General features: G+C 36.0%; 1 protein-coding gene across 2 annotated transcripts in view; it reads right to left on the bottom strand.

The window, feature by feature from the left end:
* The window catches only part of PLCL2 (phospholipase C like 2), a 117520-nt gene that overhangs the window by 63978 nt on the left and 31296 nt on the right, over positions 1-22246 (bottom strand). The gene's annotated exons all lie outside the window — the stretch shown is intronic.

The following is a 22246-nucleotide window of genomic DNA, read 5'->3' as shown; positions in this document are numbered from 1 at the left end:
CAGGCAGCACAAGGCAGACCACGAACACGTCTTTGCTGAGCACTAGGCATAGAGAGTGAAGGGGGGTTAAGGGGGGCTGTAGGGCACCAGAACTGCCCCCTCCTCTCACTGCAGAGTGGCACCAAGGGATAGGAAAGGCCTCAGCAGCCCCTGGCACCCAGTGGTTGGTGCAGAAGGGTACAGTATCTCTGCACACTTCAATCACATCTCAGGTTTTTTCAAGTGTTCATAGCTGCAAGTCTTTACTGCTGTTGGAAAGCAATGCATTTTTCTATTTTCTGATTCGGGCATAAACAACAACTTGCTTGAATTGGCAAAGTAAGTAATGTCTGTAACACAGCTGTCAGGCTTCACAGTTTAAGGCAAAAATACAGTATGTTAGGAATTTATAGATACAACACACAATCATTGTGTTTGAGATTTTGTAATTTCAGATAAAGCACTGGATCTGCAAAAATGTACCTCACATCTTTACTGCTCCTCTTCAGCATCAGAGACAAAGAATGAGGATCAGCAAGAGGTGAGTGTGAGTACTGGCTCAGTCCTCTGTACCCTTCCAACTAACTGTTGGTAAGGCCTGCTCAGCATCTTTCCCAAAGTTTATCACAGACAACAGGGTAAGCCACCTGATGAAAAGGAGCTTCTGGAGCATGCATCTTGGAGTGCCATTGTTATTATGTACTCCATTATACTTTAAAAGTATTACATAAATCTAAATAATAAATAAAAAATAAGGAAAAGGGCACAGAACTCCATTGCAGGCAACAATCATATTTTTCAATGCTGAAAATGCAGCCAGTAAGTGAAAACAACAGTGTTTGTTACGAAATACTGATTTAGTCGTACAGCAAACAAGTATGCTGTCTCTCCTCCGCAGTGTAAGCTCAAATTGACAGTCAAGGAAATACAATGTAGGCTACTTTACACTTAGGAGTGTAACTTTAAACTTAGGCTCATAAAAAATGAGCAGCAGATTTGTATATGTAATTGTAACCTAATTCAGAGGACTGGACTTTATCATGCATCCATATTTGTCAACCCACCATACCTCTCACCACAAAGTTACACAGTAAATTACACTACTTCCATTCATTTGGCATTCATTTCTACCTGTACTGCCAATTCATGTATTTTATCCAAATTTCAATCCAAGTATCATCTGCTCTCTTGAGAAGATCTTAGTGTTTTTTTTATATGTACTTTTCTGTCACTCAGTGTTTTCCAAGAAAGGCACAAGTAAAATTATTCCTTAAAGGCTACTTCATCTAAGTACAATAAGTAAGAGGAATAAAATTTATATTTTTCTTCTAAAAATGATCATTGCTTCTGCCCTATAGCTCACAGAATCCTAGAATTGCTCAGGTTGGAAAAGACCTTCAAGATCATGTCCAACCTCAACCTAACCATACTAGCCTAACAACCCTCTGCTAAATCATGTCCCTGAGCTCCCTATTTTTCAATTGATTTACTTAATTGTAATTGATAAGTGGTGTCTTCAAATCTGCTTCTTGAATAACTACATTTGGACAAATTTCATAAGATAGCTCTAAAAAAAAAAAAAAAAAAAAAAAACAGAACTTCACAAGTTCTACTGTTATATTTCTGTGGTTTGAGACAACTCAAATTACTTTTTATCAAATAGAAGAGTGACTATTAGCAATATTAACTCTTCAATGCCATGAACATAATCCAGTGTTGAATTAAGTACAATACACGAAACTTTCTAAAACACGCTACTTGATAAAAAAAAAAAGATTATCTTCCAAATTCTTCTGAGTTGCCATTTCAGATGTATTACTTAGAAGCTTGTTATAATTAAACTTTTATAATTATCTATTTTTAAAGCAGAAAATTCTATTTTTTTTTTTTTTTTGCCTAGTTCAGAATGTTACCATTGCTCAATGATTATGCAAGCAGAAAAGACACGAACCCAAGTACCTTTGCTAACCAGGTGATACTGCTGATTCTGGTATGTGTTTTCCTTGTTGACTTTCAGATGTATGTAACAGTTGTCAAATAATTATAGGAAATTCTCATTCTGAACCCTACAGTGATGCCTTTTTCTCCCTTAACTCTGTTCTTTAATTATTCATAAGTTACAATTACTTAGAAAAGAACATTGAACTATAAATATTTAATAGAAGATGCCCATGACAGAAAAACACATAAGAGGGATTACAATAAACAAATACTGTAAAGTATTTGTTTAACCTGAACTAACAACCAATAAGCAAGGCATATGCTCTTTAGGTTTTCATAGCTTTGACAAACCAAATGTATTAAGTCACCTGTACGTTTTACCAAACAAGCGCAATTAAACATGTATAAATCCCTAGGCATAATAGTTTCCTCCAGACTTTTCCTACTTTGAAGGCTTTTTACACTACGTTTTCAAGCAGTTAAAGTATGCAAGAGTCAAGAGCAAATACACAGAAGCTAGTGATGTCTGAAACCCCACATACAACAGATGCGTCTTAGCAAACAGCTGATGATCTTAACACAAATTCTCAGTGTAATTAAGAATTCTAGCACTTGGAATTATGACAAAGTATGCATGAATTTCAAATGTCCCAAAATCAAGTTCACACATCTTCTAGACGTGGAGGAGGGCTATGCATCCAACATGCACTCAAACATCAGGATAACATGGCAGGTAAAAATAATTCTACTTTGAATTTTCAGAGCTCATTATATTTAATACTTGGTATTAGCAACACTGAAAATATAGTAATGCCATAACTGTGTTCTGAAGAGGAAAAGGTAACTCGGAAAATAGAACTACTTTTTTTTTTTTTTAATCACTACTACATACTAGGGAAATATCAATCTTTCATAATTGTCTACAGTATCTCAATACACTGTATGGAGCACTCTGAATATTCTACACATGACAAATACTGAAAAAGTTACACGACAAAGCACAAAAATTTAACTTAAATTGCATCCAAAAACTGAATCCAATCAGAGAAGCAAAACAATCCTCCCATTCAATTACTAATAATGGAATTAGTATCTGTTCCTTGTGAACCCAAAGGCCTTTGAGACTAAGTCACTCTCTCAGCATGACAGCACATCTATCTAAACCATTGACAAAAAAAAGAGCATACCTTCAGTGGTCAAGATAAAATTGAAGATGATTCATATAATACTTAGAAACCACATTCTTTTTCCTTACCTTGACCTTATAGCTGCACACAATACAGCCTCATAGTGCTTAAATGACTTCATGATGTTTTGCTCACTTCATTTATCAGAGACAAAAATAGGGTGGATGAGCTCTAAAAAACCTTCCCCCTTACTTTCCTAGTTTCCTGCCTTTGACTGATTATTCTGTCTTGTTGTGTTTACTGGTTTTTAACGAACTTTCAATCTTTGACATATCACAAATTCAAACATCCTTTATATTTCACTATTTCAACATAATGTAAAAATTCCACTTCAGCAATGAAGAATTTGTGTAATAACTGTTTTATTTTCCTGCTTCGTTGTTAGTAGACTATTAGTGTCATTCAGAACTGAAAATAAATCACAGTTACCGCTTTCATACGTGAAGTATATACAGAGGAACCAATATGTGGTAGAGAGTTTTGAAAGTTTGTGTGTACAGTTGACTGAAAGATAAAGAAAATCTCAGCTGTAAATGATACCTGTGTACCAAAAAAGTACTAGAACAGACATAGTTTTATCTGCAAATGTCTCTTTTGGTTACTAATCTCACCACTCTCAATAGTTAAATTATGCCAGCAAAAAGGTTGCTGTTAGAATCTGTCTTTTCCCCAAAAATAGAGCTGCTCTATATGTTACCTATACCAATAAATCTAATCCAAGGGAGACAAGCCCTCAGTATTAATACTTACATTTGAACCCTTAGAATAAAGGCAACCATTCAAGTGCCAAAATTAAAAACAAAAAAAGAGCAAACTGGCAGGCTGATGCTTCTGTATCACTGGATTTTAAATGTCAGTAGAGTTTAAAAGGAAAGAACAAACAATAAGTAGTATAACTATTTCACTGATGTGTTGTAACTTCTGATTTAACGTATGTTGAAACCTTATTTCAGTAGCTTGTTCTATGCTGCATCTCTGTTACAATCATTATTCACAAAACTATAAGATACCTAAAGAAAAATCGGTTATTTTTGCAGATAAAATCTCAACTGACCTACAAATTCACCTCGAAATTAAAAGTTCTACAACTTTCTGCCTTGACCTTTGCATGCACAGCTATTCCAACAAAATAGTTTCTGAGGTTTTGGGGCAAATAGGGCACAAAGGCCAAAACAGTTACTCAGTCTAAAGCATCCAAGCCATCCAGTTAAGAATACCTGGCGGTATACCAGGTAATATGAAGAAATTTACAAACCACAAGTACTTTTATGAATGATAAGCTATGTGATACATTGGTGTCGTTTTTTCCTACCTATCTTGACTCAAGACGTTAAGTATTCTTTGGAAACAATAAGATCTGGTTTCAAGACATGGCCCAATTTTCCTGTTTACATACTAAAACAATATTAGTGGCTTTCTCTTTTGCCTTTGGTTTGCAGAATACAACCCATTTTCCAAAGTGAACACAGTTATGTTCATATAAAAGAACTTCAACTGAAATGCATCTTACCCCATCTTTAAGTTTTGTGTTGTTGGTTTTTTGTTTGTTTGTTTTTTAATTGTACCACAATTAAAGGGATAGAAATTGAAAATAAAGGAACAAACTTTCACAGTCACAGCAGATTCAGACAATTCTAGCTACGCCTCATTATATTTGAGCAAAACAAAGGAAACTGTAGATGTGAATTATCCCAGGCAATGTACCATACACTCCCAAAATGTAACCACTCGCTACGTTATGAACTAGACACTGCACAAAACACCATCACATATTAAAAATACACGTTTCTGTTGATTAGGTTTTCCTGCCTTAAGACTTCAAAAGAGAGTTTTGAAATCTATTTTTCAGAAATATTTTATTGGTTGGCAGCAAGAAATGACTGAGAAATAGATTACTTCCCAAGACATAGCATGTTAATGACTTACCTAAGAAAAAGGTGTACTAATGTGTTATTCTTTCTACAGGAGCATCATGTTATGTAAGCTCTCATTTATGCCTGGAAAAAATGCTTCTGACTCCAGGTTTGATTCTTTAACTGTCAAAAGGGACAAAGACAGCTTAGCTACTAGAAGTTTCCTTCCTCTTTAGCATAGTTTTAGTATAGATCTTTTTGGAGAGCTATATAGCACAGTACTACAGGGCAAAACTGTTCAGAAACATTAAAAATCTTGCAGAAGAGGGAGAAACAATGCAAATAAATGATTAACTTTTCTTAAATCCTAAGATAAAATACTACTAAATACCAGTTTGAATTGTAATAATAATGAAATAAAAGTAGAAAATTGATAATTAGAAGTTGATGGTAACAAAAAAAAACAAACTTTGGTGGATTCTATTCCCCCCACAGCATAAGACACATTTCCATTTGCAAGCTTTTTGAATTTCTAGAAACAAGAAACAATTAGCTGTACAATGAAAGAGTGTAAAAGTTGTCCAAATTTGGAAAAATCAACAGTAATTCGGCGCTGACCTCCTGCACAGGATTATTTATTTGAGCGTTTTCTAAGAGCAGCTGCAGTTGTACGCACGACATCATAAAGGATTCATTCTCACCACAGTAATTCATTATAAACACCCTTCATTTCTTGCAGGTCCCATCCAGTACAGTATTATTTCCAGAGTGCTAAGGAGCTCAACCATCAGAAACTTCTGTTAAATGGTCTGCACAGAAATACAGCAGAATTATTGCAGTTTACATAGATCCTTTTACTCTTCTCCCTTACCACAGTATTTGAACCTCTCAGAATAGCATTTAGTTACAATAAAAACTACATCTGAAAAGCAAGATGCAGATTTACAAGAAGGAAATCATGGTTGAGAAACTTTCATGAGGAAAAAAGTGACTGATAGGAGCAGTCTGTTTCCAGGGCTACCAATGAACCACATATTATGTTTTAGATGGTTTCCAAGGAAAATAATTCTGAGAATCACATCATCTATGTGCGTCTTTTTATACATATTCCTCCTAACTTTAGAACTTATTTCTTGACTTCTAGTAGATCAGTTAATAGAGTAGATAGTTAGAAAAATAATAGATACCAGTCTGATTATAAAAACAGCTTAATTCAAGAGTTCAGACCTCCTCAGATCCCTCAATCAATCAACAAAATGCAGCTCTACTGGAAACCACCTGTCACTAACTGTGTGACAGATGCAACTGATTCCAAAGCAGAGAAAAGATGCCACTGCGTTCCATCTTTCAGAGACAAGTAAAATTTCAGCCCAAAGAACTTCTCCCCTTTATTCTGTCTTCACCTAAATGAGAAGGACATACAGCACTGCGATGTAAGCATCTGAGCCACCTGTCATTACTGCCTATTGTTCAGAACTCCTTGTCAGACATTACAGCATTGCCAGGAACTCCTGTGGATCCATTAAAAAAAAAAAAAAAAAAAAAAAAAGAGAAGGTATCACATCTATGTATCAAGCCCTGCTCCAATATCTGCTTCTTCAAAAACAAAGCTCACTGCAGCTACGGAGACTGAGATTTGTTATCTCCCTTGGGCAAGAAACCACAGAGAGGTTTATCTCATCTGAGTATGGCCTGCTGTCTCCCCACAGAAGATACTGGTAATTTTAAGAGAACAGGAAAGGTTATAGAAATGACCTTAGCCTATGTCAGAATTCCTACTGTGGTAAACAGGTGTTTCTTTCAGTGTTGGAAATTCATGTATTGCCCGAAGTGCTTAAAACCAGCTAAGTACTATTCATCCTCTTTTTCTACCAAGACTGCTACTGTAAAATACATCTTAACAAAGCCATGCATCCCACTGGCCTTGGCAGGAGCTGACAAGTGATGAAAGGGCAGAAGAAAGTCAGAAAATTCAATTTTATTATGGCAATCTTTCATAACTTTGTATTAGAATACATGAATTAAACCATCAGATTTCAGAACGCAGTTATTTGCGTTGATACAGTCAATCTGTATTCATTTTCCCAGGGGGACCCAGTTGAGTAAGAGGTTAACCTAAGTGTCACAGGTTTCCTGTTAAAATAATACCAAAGGCCTTAAGGCTCCTTAAGTTTTGCCTGGACTTGCCTTAGCCTGCTTGGACAGGCCTCTCTAGCTGCAACAGTTAATGGTCCGGTGATCACTCCCTACTGTTCTGGATCTTGGTCAGCTGCAGAACGAAACGCCATTTATTCTTACAGAAAACAGAGCAGTAACAACTAGACAGCTTGTGTAGAATAAAGAGCCCATGACCAGTACATCAGAGAACAGGGTAGATGCTAGAAACCGTGTGTCAAGACTTCAACAATACATAGTTTGAACTGTGTTACTGTCCTAAACAGACTAATAATTCTGTCATAAAACTGCTGATTTTATTTTCACTGTCAAAAAATTGGTGGCTTTGCATGTAAGGTGTTCCTTTAACCCATAACACGATATTCAGTGCAATAAACTGGTTAGAATTCTGTAAGCTGGATGAATCAATTGGCAACACTTCCCTTCACACTAGTGATTATCATCCCACATACAAGTAAATAACCTCCTGATGCTTAGTGAGCTATTTATTGTTATGCGATAGCAAGCAAAACTTACCAGTACACACCTGTTAAAATTTACCAAAAAACAAAACAAAAACAAACAAAACCCACAAGGGAAGTTCAAAAAGTTGATGAAATACGGTTACTGCATTTCCCCAAAACTTTCTAGAACAGATATTGATTGTTGGAGTCCAGTTTTCAGTTACTTCCATCAAACCTCTTTAAAAGATCTATTTTTTTGACTCCTGGCAAATCAGTCACTCCTTTGAGAAGGTGCTGGAGGTCAGGCAACCCAAAATGAGTAATCTGACATCATCACCACTTCCTACACAAAGGTATTTCTGAGTATCTTCAACTGTAAAGAAATCTTGCAGGATTGCAACCCTGAAAGGTAATTTAGTTCCTAACTAATTAATAGTCCCTGAGACAATATCATAGCACCAATGTTTTATTTCAAGATACATAAAAGCATAACCAAAAATTTCCACTGCATTTAGCTGTACAGTTGCAGATGTACTACACCTATAGAACTATCATACTAGTTTTTCTCTCATAAGCCAGATTGCAAAAATGATATACAGAAAAAACAAGCATATTTTATGGATGCATGCAGGAACATTACTCACTGGTTTATAAAACTTTGGCAGCTAAAAAGAAATGTTTACACAGTCAACTTTCATGGAGATCTATACTATATACTAATAGGACTATAATTCCACTTGAGATCAAAGTAAATTCTGCATTCAAAAACACACTTCATGTATACACAGAACTTTATGAAACAGAATGCCTGCCATACTCACCCTTTTTGTCACATATACAACTGAACAACATACACACTAGCAATATAAGGCTCCTTAAAAAGAACAGACAGACTTCACACTCTGTGAATCCTGCAGTTTGGAGAAGTCATAAAAATGAGTAAGTGGATGGAAACTAATGCAAATAGCAAGACTGCACACACATCTGTCTTTAGCTGGTTCCAGAAACAAACCGAACAGCTGAAACCAAAAGGTAAACAGTTGTTAATTTGTTGGATGTTTCCAACATCCAAAGACTCTAAGTGTCAGTAAAATGTTCCAAATTTACACAGCATCTCTAACTCAGTGTATGGCATTAATTTGTTTTAACTTACTATAAATGCTGTATGTAGTCCAAAGTCTGAGGAAAATGGACAGGCTATTTTGCTGTCAGCAGATAAAGAATGATAAATAGCATGGAGAATATAGAGATAAAATTCAGCAGTATAAAAGACAAGGGGTTCAATCATATTCTTTACTTCCCCATCAGCTCCCTAACACATAGCAACAGATGTTAGTAGTATTTTTTTAATATGTTTTGCCTTGGTTTCTTAGTATGTTGCCACAGCAGATTAGTATTTACAGAAGCCTCGTAGCTTGTTATGGTCATAACATTCACCTGGTAATCTTTTCTTGTTGCTGCTTTCTGAAGACAGTATTTAGATAAATGACTTCTGTAACCACGAACTAGTTTATGGAACTTGCCTAATTCATTTGGTTCCCTTTGAAGAATGACATTTCCCACAAGAATGGATGATCCTTACATTATTACACATAATTACATCTTTTTTATTATATTCTTATTCAATAATATTATTCACCATTTGATAATTATGTTGCTAGCATATCTAGTTCTGATTTTCTTATTTTATTAAAATTAGAGTAGAATAAGGAAGTCTGGTCAAAATTCCTAATTTTCTAGGCAAAGTGCACTGAAGTATGTTTTGAAACCAACTTTACTGCTACTAACTTTAAACATGCACTGTGTGTCAAGAACTAAATAAGGATGCAGAAGTCCAATTTTTTTTTAAATTAAATAACTTAGATTGCTTTCTACAATTTCTACTTATAGATGGTTACGGATGTCCACAGAACAAATAAAAAATATTTCAGGAGCTAAGGTAACTATGAGAGAATAAGCATTCCATGACTTACTATTCCAACTAAATAAAGACAGGGGTAATATTGTTTGCTCTTCCCTTAAACTGCATAAATAAATGCAAAGTGCTAACAACACTAAGCTACTTCCTGCTGAGGGCTCACCACTGCAAGAGGGAACGAGGGGAAGAGAGGGGAAGAAAGGTAATTAACACAATGAAGAGTGACAATTATTCTTTATTAGGAGTTATATTTACCAAAGCTTTGCTAAACTATCAAACGTTCGGTTGGCTACGCTAATGCATGTGAATTTTCCACAGGGCAAGAAAGGTACTTGAATTCTGGAGAATTAAGACATGGAGAGACTTGTTCAGTAGAACAATCCACCACTGCATAACTGTATTCTACCAAAATAGTAGAATTCTACTGAAACTACTTAAGACTTCTTTTCATATCTTAAAACTGCTCTCTTAATTAAAATATTATATGCTCTTGTCTGTTTCATCTAGACACCGATACTGTCAAAGTACCCTGTTCTACATCTCTTCCTTTCATGTTATATGGAGGCAGACATGTTGCTTGCTCAGCACGTCACAAACAACAAAAACAGACAGTGATTCTGTTTTCCGTAACCTACTGTAATGAAGGACAAACAGTGCTGTGTTTCTTCACCCAGCTGTAAATGTTCATGAAATTTACAGAAACTAAACTGTGTCTGAGACCTCTATTCTGCAATCTTGTCAGGCAAAACCAGCTAGTGGCAGATAGGTGCAGCAAATCACATCTTCAAGAGACTTGGCTAGAAAAGTGATGTTACCATATAAATATAATTAACTTTTATAAACCCTTATCATATCAACATAATTAATTTTAATGAATACATGTGAGAATCTTTGGAGTAAGTTTCCATATCAGTGTAACTAGTTTATTATATACCTCCTTGTCTTTCAGCTGATTTTTTTCAGGTAACTAAGGAGGTGTGATCTTTCTCACAACCATTAAAGGCAAAACACATTATACAAGAAATACATTCCAGCTACCATTTAAATTAAAAAAAAAAAATCATCTTAAGGATTTACTTTAATATCCTAGAATGCTAAAAAAAATAATAACAAATCAAATGAATTTTCCATTCTCTGAGCATTCCAGACAGGAAGAACATATGAAAGAACAGTCTCATCCTAGCTTTGTAAAAACCAAATAATTGCTTCTATATGACAGAAAAGACTACATACTTGAAGAAAATACAGTACAAAAGTGTGTTTTCCCATTTATCAAACATGCTGCAGTGCTTATACAGGAAGCCATGCTGCCACACAGAACTTCCTAATTTGTTTACTTCACTAGAGGCACTCATGTTTCAAACTAATTTGCACTGTTCTCTAGTAGAATCACAGCTTTATATTTAGCTAACTTTAAAAGCCTTTTGCTAAGATTATATAGAACAGTATATTCTCTTTATGTCATGTTTTTGGAAGGAACTAGCCAAGCAAGCCTGTGGTATTGAGAAAATCATTTGTAGCAGATGCCATCAGTTCACTAGAAAAATATACTTGAGTCCTTTTGTTTATAAAATCTTTCACCAAAACCCACTGAGACCATCAGCAAAAATTTTGGCATGATTATCAGAGTTTAGTTCGGCATAGATAGAAAAAAGCACAGCTCTGGAACCAGTTGTGAAACAGCTGACTCTATACATCTTTGGCATACTGGTAGTAGAGGAAAAACTGATTGTTATGGTTTCCAATATTTGGTATTAAAAAAAAAAAGATATTAAATATTACATTAAAACAAGTGAAAACTCGTCCCTGAAAGTTTCCCTCCCATTCAAAAGTAGTAATACGTTGGGTTTTTTTGTTTTTGTTTTTTTTTAAAGACTATTCTGGCCTTCTTTTTATTTTTAATATTAAAATAATCTCTTATTCACATCTTGCTTGAGTCCAAAACACTTCAGCAGAAATAGAAAAAGGACCTGCTTCTACAACAGGATCAAGCAATGACTCTCGTTCATAATATATCATGTTGTATGCAATAGAAAAGTATAATGGAACAGTAATGATTCCGCTTCGGAGAGAAGGCAAATGTAGGGGTGTCTGGGTGTGTATGTGTTCATAAATGCAATCACACAAACACGTAACAGTAAAGGGGAAGGGAGAACAGTCATCCTCCATAGTTTTGACTCCAAGAAGAAACAGTGTCCTTACTGGCATGCGCTTTGTTCTCGATCACATCTATGATAAAAATATATGATTGCGTCTAAAATTAACAGTAATTTTGCATAAAATTTGTCAGATGTAGAAGTGCCCTGATTTCTGGGTAACAGGCTTCCAAAACTTAATCAAAACGTAGTTCAAGCCAATTTTTCAGAACTTAGATTTAGCTAAGGTAATTACCCAGGTCTGTAGATTATGGGCAGTTTGAAGGCATAACCTCTTTTGCTGGCAGAGTAGTTCAAGTATTTCACTAATGAAGGAAGGCAAGTTTGAGTGTTTGCACCTCAAAGTATTGGCTTTCAGTCATACTGCAGACTGAATAAAGCATTTTGGGAGAAAGCATGGGTGGTATTTAGAGCACTGAAATAAACACGAGATGAGAACTAGGTGGATTTGCTGGCTGTATTACAGGTTGCTGTGCTCCCTCAAAGACAAGCAAATAATGTAATGTTAACACCACATATCAAAGACCTACTGAGAACAGCATGATACACTTTTCTTTTCAATCCAATTCGTTTAACTGATTTTTATTGCAATTTTTCTAAACTCTGTGAGTGTATCCCACCCAGAATGCAACTATGGTAACCCTATCCCCTGCCAAGTTTTATTTCAGAATAGTAACACTGTATTGAAACCTTAAGGTGACAGTGTTAACATATATTCTTGTGTACATTTACATAATGTACACATATCTAAACATATGCATACCTCTCCATATACTTTTGCTTCTGAACACAAAATAGCTGATCTGAAGGCGCTTCAGTTACAAGTCATTGTGTCTTCTGTTTTATACTGAAGTACGTCTTACCTGCAGTGCAAAAATCTACTGTCTTCTCAGCCTGGCAAATTATGAGTTGCATGAAATTTCCCATTTCAAGGCCTCACACCAAGAACAAAATCTCATAAAATCTACAGGAAAAAGTCCAAAGAAATAATGAAAGAAAAACACCAAATCTCTAAAGACAAGGACATACCACAATATCACACTTGTTATTTTTCTTGGAAAATAAAAGCAAATTGTCTTATCCACGTAATATTACAAAGATGTTCACAGATACTAGCAACTTCAATACTTTGTTACACCAAACTCTTCTGACTCCACTTGGCCATGGCTTTTCACACTTAATGAGTCTTGTAAGAAACTAATTATGTTCTGATTTACAGAACCCCAGGAACATAACACTCATTCTACATCCTTTAATAGCTTACATATCTTTGTTTTAGAACTTCCTTTAGCCACTCTAACATAAAATACAGTATTCTGGATTTTCAGTGCCAGGCATCTAAGCAAAAATTGTCTCAGCAGCCCTGAAATTACACTAAAGCCATCTAGTTCCAGCAACTTCTGGAATGTATTTAACTGACCCTGTGGTTCACAGTCTCCATTGTCTTCCTCATGAAACTCTCTAGGAAATTTACCTTAATATTGGATGAGTTTTATTTCAGGTGTTTTTGTCCTTGCAGACACAACATTTCCATGGTAGGGCAGTATACATCCTAATAATCACAAAGTAAAAACCTCAAATTATTGATCATTTCCCGACTGCAGTACTGACTGACATGAAATTCCAACACTTTATGCTTTCCAATATTGTAAACCAATTGCTCCTCAGCAACAGAGGATAAGACGATCTTTTATTTATTAATTCAGTGATAACACGAAGTTAGAAAGCAAGTTCTTTAGTCAACAGCAAGGACGTGTTTCTTTTTCTGTTAATGCTACCATAGCTTGCCAGGAAAATTTCCACTCATTCTGCAAAAGCTAGCTAGTGTTTTTCATTTAAAAGTATTTGCCAAGTCCTCAGCTTACAAGAGCCTTCTAACTACCATTCATAGAGCCATTGATCGTACCACAAACATTAATTAATCAACCACTGCAATAAAAATTGCAAAGAAAAAGACAGCTCTCAGAACATGTATTTTAAGTTTACAGCCTTTACTAAACATGTGTTTACTAAAATTAGCTTGGAAAAGCACTGGGCCAAAAAGAGTTTAAGTACAGTTTATTCTCTTTCCTTTTGCAGCTGTTTTAAGAATAGATTAAAAAACCTTCCTGGTCCCTTTTCAGGCTATGGGGTTCAACTAATAGAAAGAACAGGCACAAGGAGTTTAGTAAGGATTCAGTAACTGAAAGAAGGAGAACACCAATGCAAAAAACTACTTCGATTAGGCTACAGTTGGGGATCATGGTTTAGGAAATGACTATAGAACAACACAAGGATCAGACTTACATTACTGTTCTATTCCAACAGGAAAAGGTCTCCCTAAGAGAGAAAACAAATTGACATCTATAGATCCCATGGAAGTAGTCAAGCAGGGAAATTATATCAGACTAACATAGCTATGCTTAAATGTTCACCTATTTGCCTGTCTTTACCCGTTACCACCTGTTAATGTCATTTTATTGCAGCAGCTTTCATAAGTGTTGGCGTGAGGAGGAGACTGAAAATAGTACTTCTAACTAGAAAGAGTGGGCAAAATGAAGCTGTTTTTCATAAGACATTGACAAATGGCATATCTGTAAATTCCTGTACAGCTGCCTCTTAAAGAATGGGATTTAACCGGAGAATTCTCCAGTTGTTGTATACTTAGAATAGAGCTTTGAAAAATCTTAAAATCTGCACTGAATCATGTCTTAGATGTAGATTTTTAAGTAAAGTGTGTTCTACCCTCATCTTCCTTTATTTTTAAGCCTGTAAAACCATGGCTGCTGACCTGACAAACTTCTGTAAAGCACCTTTGACCACTGTCTCACCTTTAGACCCAGTAGATTCAATTTCCAATTTCATTTTCACCAAAATGGAAAAGATGCATTTAATGAGTTCCAACAATAGTCTGTGGTTTGACTGAAAAACCATTTAACACTATCGCTTCCAGGTACCAAGATACTTCCTGTGCAGACAAGAACCTAGACACTTCACCCAAGGACATTTTACATAGACTACCACTACTGATAAACAGTCTACAGATGGATTTAGGATCTTACGGTCTCGGTATACATAGTTAATCCACTCTGAAACTTGAGTAGTTGCAGCAGATGGTAATCAGAAATCTCTCATCAGCCCCAGAATATCCTCATGGTACATCATCCTATAAATAAAGCATATCCTTTTTCCCTTGGACTGTGGAATTGATTATGAATATCAGAATTTTCTCTGGATTACAGAAAGCTCAGAAAGCTACCATGCTGAAATTATTCACATCCTTTTTTTTTTTTTTTTTCCTAGGGTTTTTGTTGTCTTAAATCAAGAAGCAAATGCAGTTTTGGAAAACATAGGACTAATTTGAATGTTTATACTATTTGGACTTTATTATTATTTGGACACTATTATTTCTAATAATGGTACAAAGGCAGTTTTGAAGGCAAGTTTTGTCTTACTGCTACATTGAGTCATTTGTGAGTTTTAAAGAATTGTGGCCCGCTAAGAATAAAAACAGTGAAAATTGATGACATGACAATTCAAAGAATAAATTAACACTACACATCTAAGAATTAGTGCTATTTATTCAAGGCAGAAAATGATACATTTGAGGTTTGATCACTGTTGATAGATAATGAGATACATAAAACCAATTGTATGTTTCGATTTGTTTCCAAACAACTTCAACACCAATTCAGCATGAGTCCCTTAACAAATAATCAAGCATTATTACTCCCTAGTTTAATCTTTGTCAGGGGGAAAAAAATCTGACTCAAAATACTGGATTCTTATCAGCTAGTAACAAATTCCTTACACTGTCTATATTGTCTTCTGTTAATTTCTGTCTATTCCATTGCACATAAAAGTATGTGTCTCTTATGTGTTTGTGCCCTTCAAATGCTTCTGAAAAATAAAACCTGAAGCCAAAACTTACATCACCACACTATGATATGCTCTCAACTTTCCTATCTAACTATCAATAAGTAAGATTTATTTCTTCCCTTTAAATTTTTCAAATGAAGGCATCATTCTGAAAATCTAGAAAATGAATGTGGCAAAGTGAACAGCCTTCACTGCTTCTTCTGGCAACACGTTCCAAGTTCTGAGATTTCCTCAGCTGCAGGGCCAAAAAGGGACCTTATTTTCACCCTCTCTAAGGTCATAAAAGTTTCTCAAGTAGAACATCAGTATCAACATTCCACGCTTAATAGGAACTTCTTCTCTTGAAACATTAAAATATATACATATATATATATATGTGTGTGTGTGTGTGTGTGTATATACAGATTAATCTTTGGAAATAATATATATACATATATACAGATTAATCTTTGGAAATATATTTATATTAGCAAAACAATTCACTCAGACAACACCATCCAAAAGGATGCAACAAAATGTGATCCATCACAACATGTTGCAAATGGTTAGACTTATCCTGATACATCTTTAAAAAGCTAACACCAGATCAAAACTGAACTTCAAGTTCTAATTTTTAATGAAGATACTTAAGTATCTGTATTAAATGAGAAGATTTCTACTACAGACCTTAATTACAATGGGCTACCCTGATTTAAATTCATTCATGTATACTTGGGAAGTTGAGAACTAATTCCCTACCCATCTTTCTATCATTATCTTGTTTACTACCGTGTCAAATTCATGTCTACATTACTAAGAGCTACTAATAGATAACACTAGAATTCTCTACTTCCAAGGTTCATAGCAAAGCAGGCAAGATATTTGATATGAGCTGCAAGGATAACTTTCAAAACAATGCCTTATCTATTATATAGATTAACATAATAAGAGTGACTTCAAGTCATACTTGCAATTTTAAGTATACGTACACTGAAAGGAAAACAAGAAAAAACAAGCAGAAAAAAAAACGAAAAAAAAAAAACCAAACAAGAATACTGAGATGCCAATAGGGCAAATACAAATATTTTTGAAGCTTCACTACATTAAAAAACCTTGACAGTATACTTACATAAACACATTACAAAACCAAGCTGCTAATGTTAGAGCTGCATTCTGTGCCCATCATTATTTACAACCAGTGCAAGCTGCTGCATTGTAATTAACTAATCTCTGTTAGTAACGTACTCCTATTTCTAGCTGCCATGCTATACAGCCTAAGTAAATGCTAACAGTTACTGCAAGCATACTGACTACAGAATTATCTCTGCAAATTTATTCTGCTCTTGGGTGAAAGATTAAAACTATTTGCACACATTTTGCTAATTCATAAAGGCCAGCCGGAGGAAGAGATATAGCCTGTATTCTATCCTCCAGGTTTTGAATAGAAGTGGATGCAAAACTGCACCACTGTATGTTGTGACAGTGCCTATAGACTCACAGTTAAGGTAAGCATGTGAACACAGTAATTAGAAACTCCCCATCACAGAGTTTCCAAAAATAACTTAAGAGTCCATAGGGCTTCTTTTGTATTCTATAAACTGATAAACAAGAAACAGGCATAAACATGTCTTTCAAAGTCAGGAATTTTATTGAATAATGAGCTACCAGATCCTTTGGTATCAACTCTTGCACAGTTACACTCCTCCTCATTGCTGACAGGGCAAAGAAAATGAACATCACAGAGAGAATAAGGATAGCATTCATAACTAGAGGCAAGAGTCCTTGAGGGACTTTACCACTGGGAGTGGTAAAAGCTGGGGAAGTCATAAATAAATTGAAAGCAAAACAATTGATCCATGGAGAAGTGTGAGCAGCAAGAAGGTATTTCATCACTGCAGCAAGGGGCACAATGAGGACAACCAAAGGAAAACAAATGGCACTGGTGAGAAAGATGACAAACATCATTTTCATTTTCTATGTTTACTTCTACTAAGAAATCAAATAAGATTCTCAGAGTAGAAATTAAGAAATTAGTCATGATTTGATGAAAAGCAAAATGACGGGAGACTCAGAGGTAGAAATTAAGTATCTCAGATTTTGTGCAGGCTGATGAAGATGGAAAAACAGTTCTGCTTCATCCGGAAGATGATGGAATTGGAGGAAAAGGCAGAGGCAGCCTGAAGATGTCTTCAGAAGGAAAGGAGGGGAAGAAAGGGAGAGGGTGATGACTTGTTAGCAGTGTTCCACACAGTACCCAAAAAAACCCTTGGGCCACTTTTTACTGGAAAACAACCCAACAGCAGGCTGAAACTCAGTTTCTAGAAACTGTGTTCACAGAACAGAGATAATAGCACTTTCCCAGCACTGAAGTCCCTTGTGAGGTAAATGTACTAACATTAGCATAGTGCTGCTCAAACACATTGAGAAATGGGAAAGAGGAACGCTGGAACTTCTATTCCTTGAAGTAAACACTCGCTAATAATCAGTGGTTCTGTACATGTGTATCTTAACTGAGTAATTCTGGAACTAAAGAAGATAAAGACATCTGTAGTTTACCTTTTTTTTTTTTTTTTTTCTCTCTAAAGGGAACATTCCTATTGCGACAAGAGCAAACAACATTAGGGAAGTTACGCTATTAATGGGACATATTACTGTCTACAAGAGTACAAATCTTTCTATAAAATGATTCTGAAGGCATATTTGTATGTATGTATGTATGTATGTATATATATATATATACACACACATACAAATATATATAAGCTTGGATGATTTTCCTATTATTTTCCTGCATTTTATTAAGAAATTGGTCCTCCAGAATACTGCAAGCTCTCTGATAAAGATTCAGATGAAATGGACAAGTCACATTTTTCATTTCAACTGTCCTCAGGTGACACATTCCTGCCATTTAAAGAGAAGGATTTGCTCAAGTAATTTTCTGTGAAATCAATATACTGAAATTCATTTGCAACTTTCTGTTCCTGACTTGAAATCAAAAAGGCAGTGCTGTTTGGTTGACCACAAGATCTAGACAAGTTTCCATCCACAAGCAGGTACAAGAGGAATGGCAGGAGGCAGCTACTCAGCGTCACATCTGTCTAGGCAATGAAAACCAGAGTGACATTTAACTCATTTGCTTGAACCAGCAAGCGCTACCTTTTATGTCAAGTCTTAGTTTGAGAATAGCACAGGAAAAAATCCTCTAATAAAACACACGAAGTTAATTTTTTACTTTTACTGATACAACCCTTGCAGTATTGTATTTTTTACGAGCTATGTAACAACTGCTTACTTCTACTTTAGTGAGTGCAAAGTGCTATGCTGATACAGGTTGGCCTTTTCATTTTAAACAAAAAAATCCAATTGGCTCTTTAACTTTCTGCATCATTTCACACTCCATTTGATCCTTCTTCTATTAAACACTATCTTTTTCTTAAATTTTAAAACATTGAATAAAAAAAACCTACTTTCCACTTGCAAGACTGAGAACACAGTAACAGATGCAAGTACTAGAATCTGGTAGAAAGAACATAAGCTCTTTAAAATGCCTTTATTCCCCACCACCATGAGTCCCCAGCTTCTAGATTAGTACCAATTAAGAACTGGTATGTTCTTCTTACATTCTATTTAACTTTGGCACGTTTTGTATGTTAAGCTACAGCAAAAAGGAGTTTAATAATAATATCAAAGAAAACCAACAGCAAAACCAAATAAATGTGCTTATTTCAATTTATATATATTTTTAATAGTAAAACATACTTGTTCCATCACTAGCAGCTCAGGTACTCTTCTATCCTTAAATCTTAAAACAAGAGTAGTTTGTCATTCTTGTTTGAATGGGCTTGTTTTCCTCTTGTTTTAATAGGGCTAAGTTTTCCTTAACAACACACTAACAGAAAACCCAACTATTTGGCGTTTCAGTAACAGCTGACCAAAACGTGTTTGGCAGTGGATGTTTGCACAGCAATCCTTTCTCTGCAGCTTCTATACTGTGTGAATGAAACATGGTCTACAGCTGACATTTCATCTTCTACAATACTACAGCTAGAGAGAAAAGCAGCCAGAGGATAAATCCAAATCTTGGCACTGCCTCTTCTTGTTCATAGTGTTAACGCTGTGCTTCTTTTTAATCTTTTCTCCTTAACGTGTTTCAGTACAGACAACACATGGATATTTCTGGCAGTGGCAAACTCAATGCCAAGCTCAGGAATTTATTTTTCCATCCATAAGGGTCCAGTCTCCTGCTGCCTGTTGCTCAGTCTTTCTGATGACCTGTTAGCTTGTTCAGCCCCTGCATGCAAGGCTGCTACACTCTGTAGCAAACCAATGTGCAAGCACTTCTATAGCAAAAGGGCTTTCTTTCCAATTCCTGTTTGTGCCCACAAGAACCTGAGACACTCACACAAGGAGCTCTGCAAAAATAAGTAAAATTAACACTGTGTTGTTTTGTAAAATACTTAAAGAACTGGAGAATGAAAAATGTACATTCACACATCGATGTGCATGTTAGCTGGCAATCTGCTGATGGCTACAGAAAATAGTAATAGATACACGCCAATTTAATTAGTGCTAATTTATCACTTGGTGATCTTTCACTTAATTCAAAACCATTCATGTACAAAATTGCACCTATTTGTGCCAAAGCAGTCAGTCACAGGCAAACACTTAATGTCAAGCTTCGCATTTCCTGCCAGCATTTAATACTTAAGATTTTTAAAACCCCCACATACATCGAGGAACAACTGTGAGAACCAAATATCACTGATTTTCTTTATATAAAGACAATAAACAATAATAAATTTAATAAATTTACAGTTTATAAATTGTACTGAATCAACCGTCTAAAGCTGGATTTTACAGAAAAAAACTACACAAGAGTTTTCAACTACAGTTGATTTAAGAACCTGTTCTAAACATCTACCTACTGAAAAAGAATAACAAATGATATCTCATCTAGTTTCTCAAACTGACTCCTGATAAGCTAATTACCTGTATAACAGAGGAAATCAAAGTAGTTGGGCCAATGAAACAACAACTATGATCATCTCTTAGCAGTTTTTGTGTGACAGTTTTTTCCCAAATCATGAGTACTGTAGTTTGCAAGCCACAGCACATTCTCTTTGAATTCAAGATGAGTTTTTACCAGCTTAGGAGCAATTAACTGCTTTCAAATGTTACTAAAATGCTAGTACCTTATCAGACTTTCTGACCCACACATCCTAGATAATTCCTAAAAACTGACATATACTTGCTGAAATCATAAGGAAGTTCGGCATGATAGGAGGAATATGAGATGAAAGTGAGAAATGATCAAAGGCCCTCTCTATTAAAATTAAACTCTTTACTTCAGCATAGTCAAGAAGATTTTCACGCTCTGTCAGTGAGAAGAACAAATTCACATTCTTACCCAAATGACCATGGTCTGGTGCACTGGTTTTTTTTGGTAGATGGGAAAATACATCGTAGCCTCAAGTTTTGTTATTAACATCAAAATACACGTGCAGAGAAACCCTAAGTCATACACGTGCAAGGAAAAGCATGTATTCTGGGGGAGAAGTTTATTACTCTGATGATCTGACTACAGGAGACAGGACTGACCTGGCCTGGCTATGACAGTTAACCTTCCCAAAGCAGCCTGTATGATGCTGTTGTTTGGTGGCTTACAGCAGCACTGACAACACAGCAGTGTTGTGGCTGCTGCTCAACAGTGCTTGCACAGTGTCAAGGCTCTTCTCACTCTGTCCCCACCTCAGCAAGAAGGCCAAGGGTGGCCAAGAAGCTGCATGGGATACAGCCTGAATCTCAAATGCAGTGGGTTATTCATACCATATAGCATCATACTCAGTAATATCTGAAGTTTTATTCTCTTGGATGTTCACCTTCCAAGGCAGCTGTTCTCAAAGACTGGCTGGACACTGGCATGCTCGTGGGATTTGTCTCGCATAGCCTTTGTTTTTTTCTCCCAGTCTATCCACATAATCACAGAATGGCCAGGGTTGAAAGGGACCTCAAGGATCATGAATCTCCAATCCCCCTGCCACATGCAGGGCCACCAACCATTTAATACTAGACCAGGTTGCCCAGGGCCCCATCCAACCTGGTCTTGAACACCTCCAGGAACGGGCATCCACAACCTCTCTGGGCAGCCTGTTCCAGCACCTCACCATTCTCTCTGTAAAGAACTTCCCCCTGACATCCAACCTAAATCTTCCCTCTCTCAACTTAAAACCAACTCCCCTTGTCCAGCTGTTATCAACCCTTTCAAAGAGTTGATTCCCTCCTGTTTGTAGGCTCCCTTTAGGTACTGAAAGGCTGCAATTAGGTCACCCCACAGACTTCACTTATTAAACAGTCTTTCTCACAACCCATGAGTTTTCTTGCTTTTCCTGTTCCTATTCCCTCCCCTTGACCTGCAGAGAGTGGGAGAAACAGGGAAGCAAGCAGCTGTCAAAGCAAGCAGCTGGAAGCAAGCCAGGGTCAACCCACCATACATGGCACCATCAAGGTCCTTTCCAGCCCTATTTTCAGCTAATAGAAAACATCACTAGCCCTTTCTTGGGACTAATACCACTGTCCTTTATGTGTGTAAAGAGCAAAAATATAGAGAAAAAAAAAAACAATCAAGTGCTCCAGAGCAAGCAATGATATGGGGCAAATATCTGACTAAGGAAACTTCCCAGAAGAAGCTGAATTGGTGTTATGTTCTCATCACTTTGATACTAACCCTGCATATGCTTCTGCAAGCAGCAGAAAGAAT

This window comes from Lagopus muta, chromosome 7 (assembly GCF_023343835.1).
Source record: "Lagopus muta isolate bLagMut1 chromosome 7, bLagMut1 primary, whole genome shotgun sequence".
Classification (NCBI taxonomy): domain Eukaryota; kingdom Metazoa; phylum Chordata; class Aves; order Galliformes; family Phasianidae; genus Lagopus; species Lagopus muta.
The sequence above is the reverse complement of the archived record's forward strand: the minus strand, read 5'-3'. Positions and strand labels throughout refer to the sequence as shown.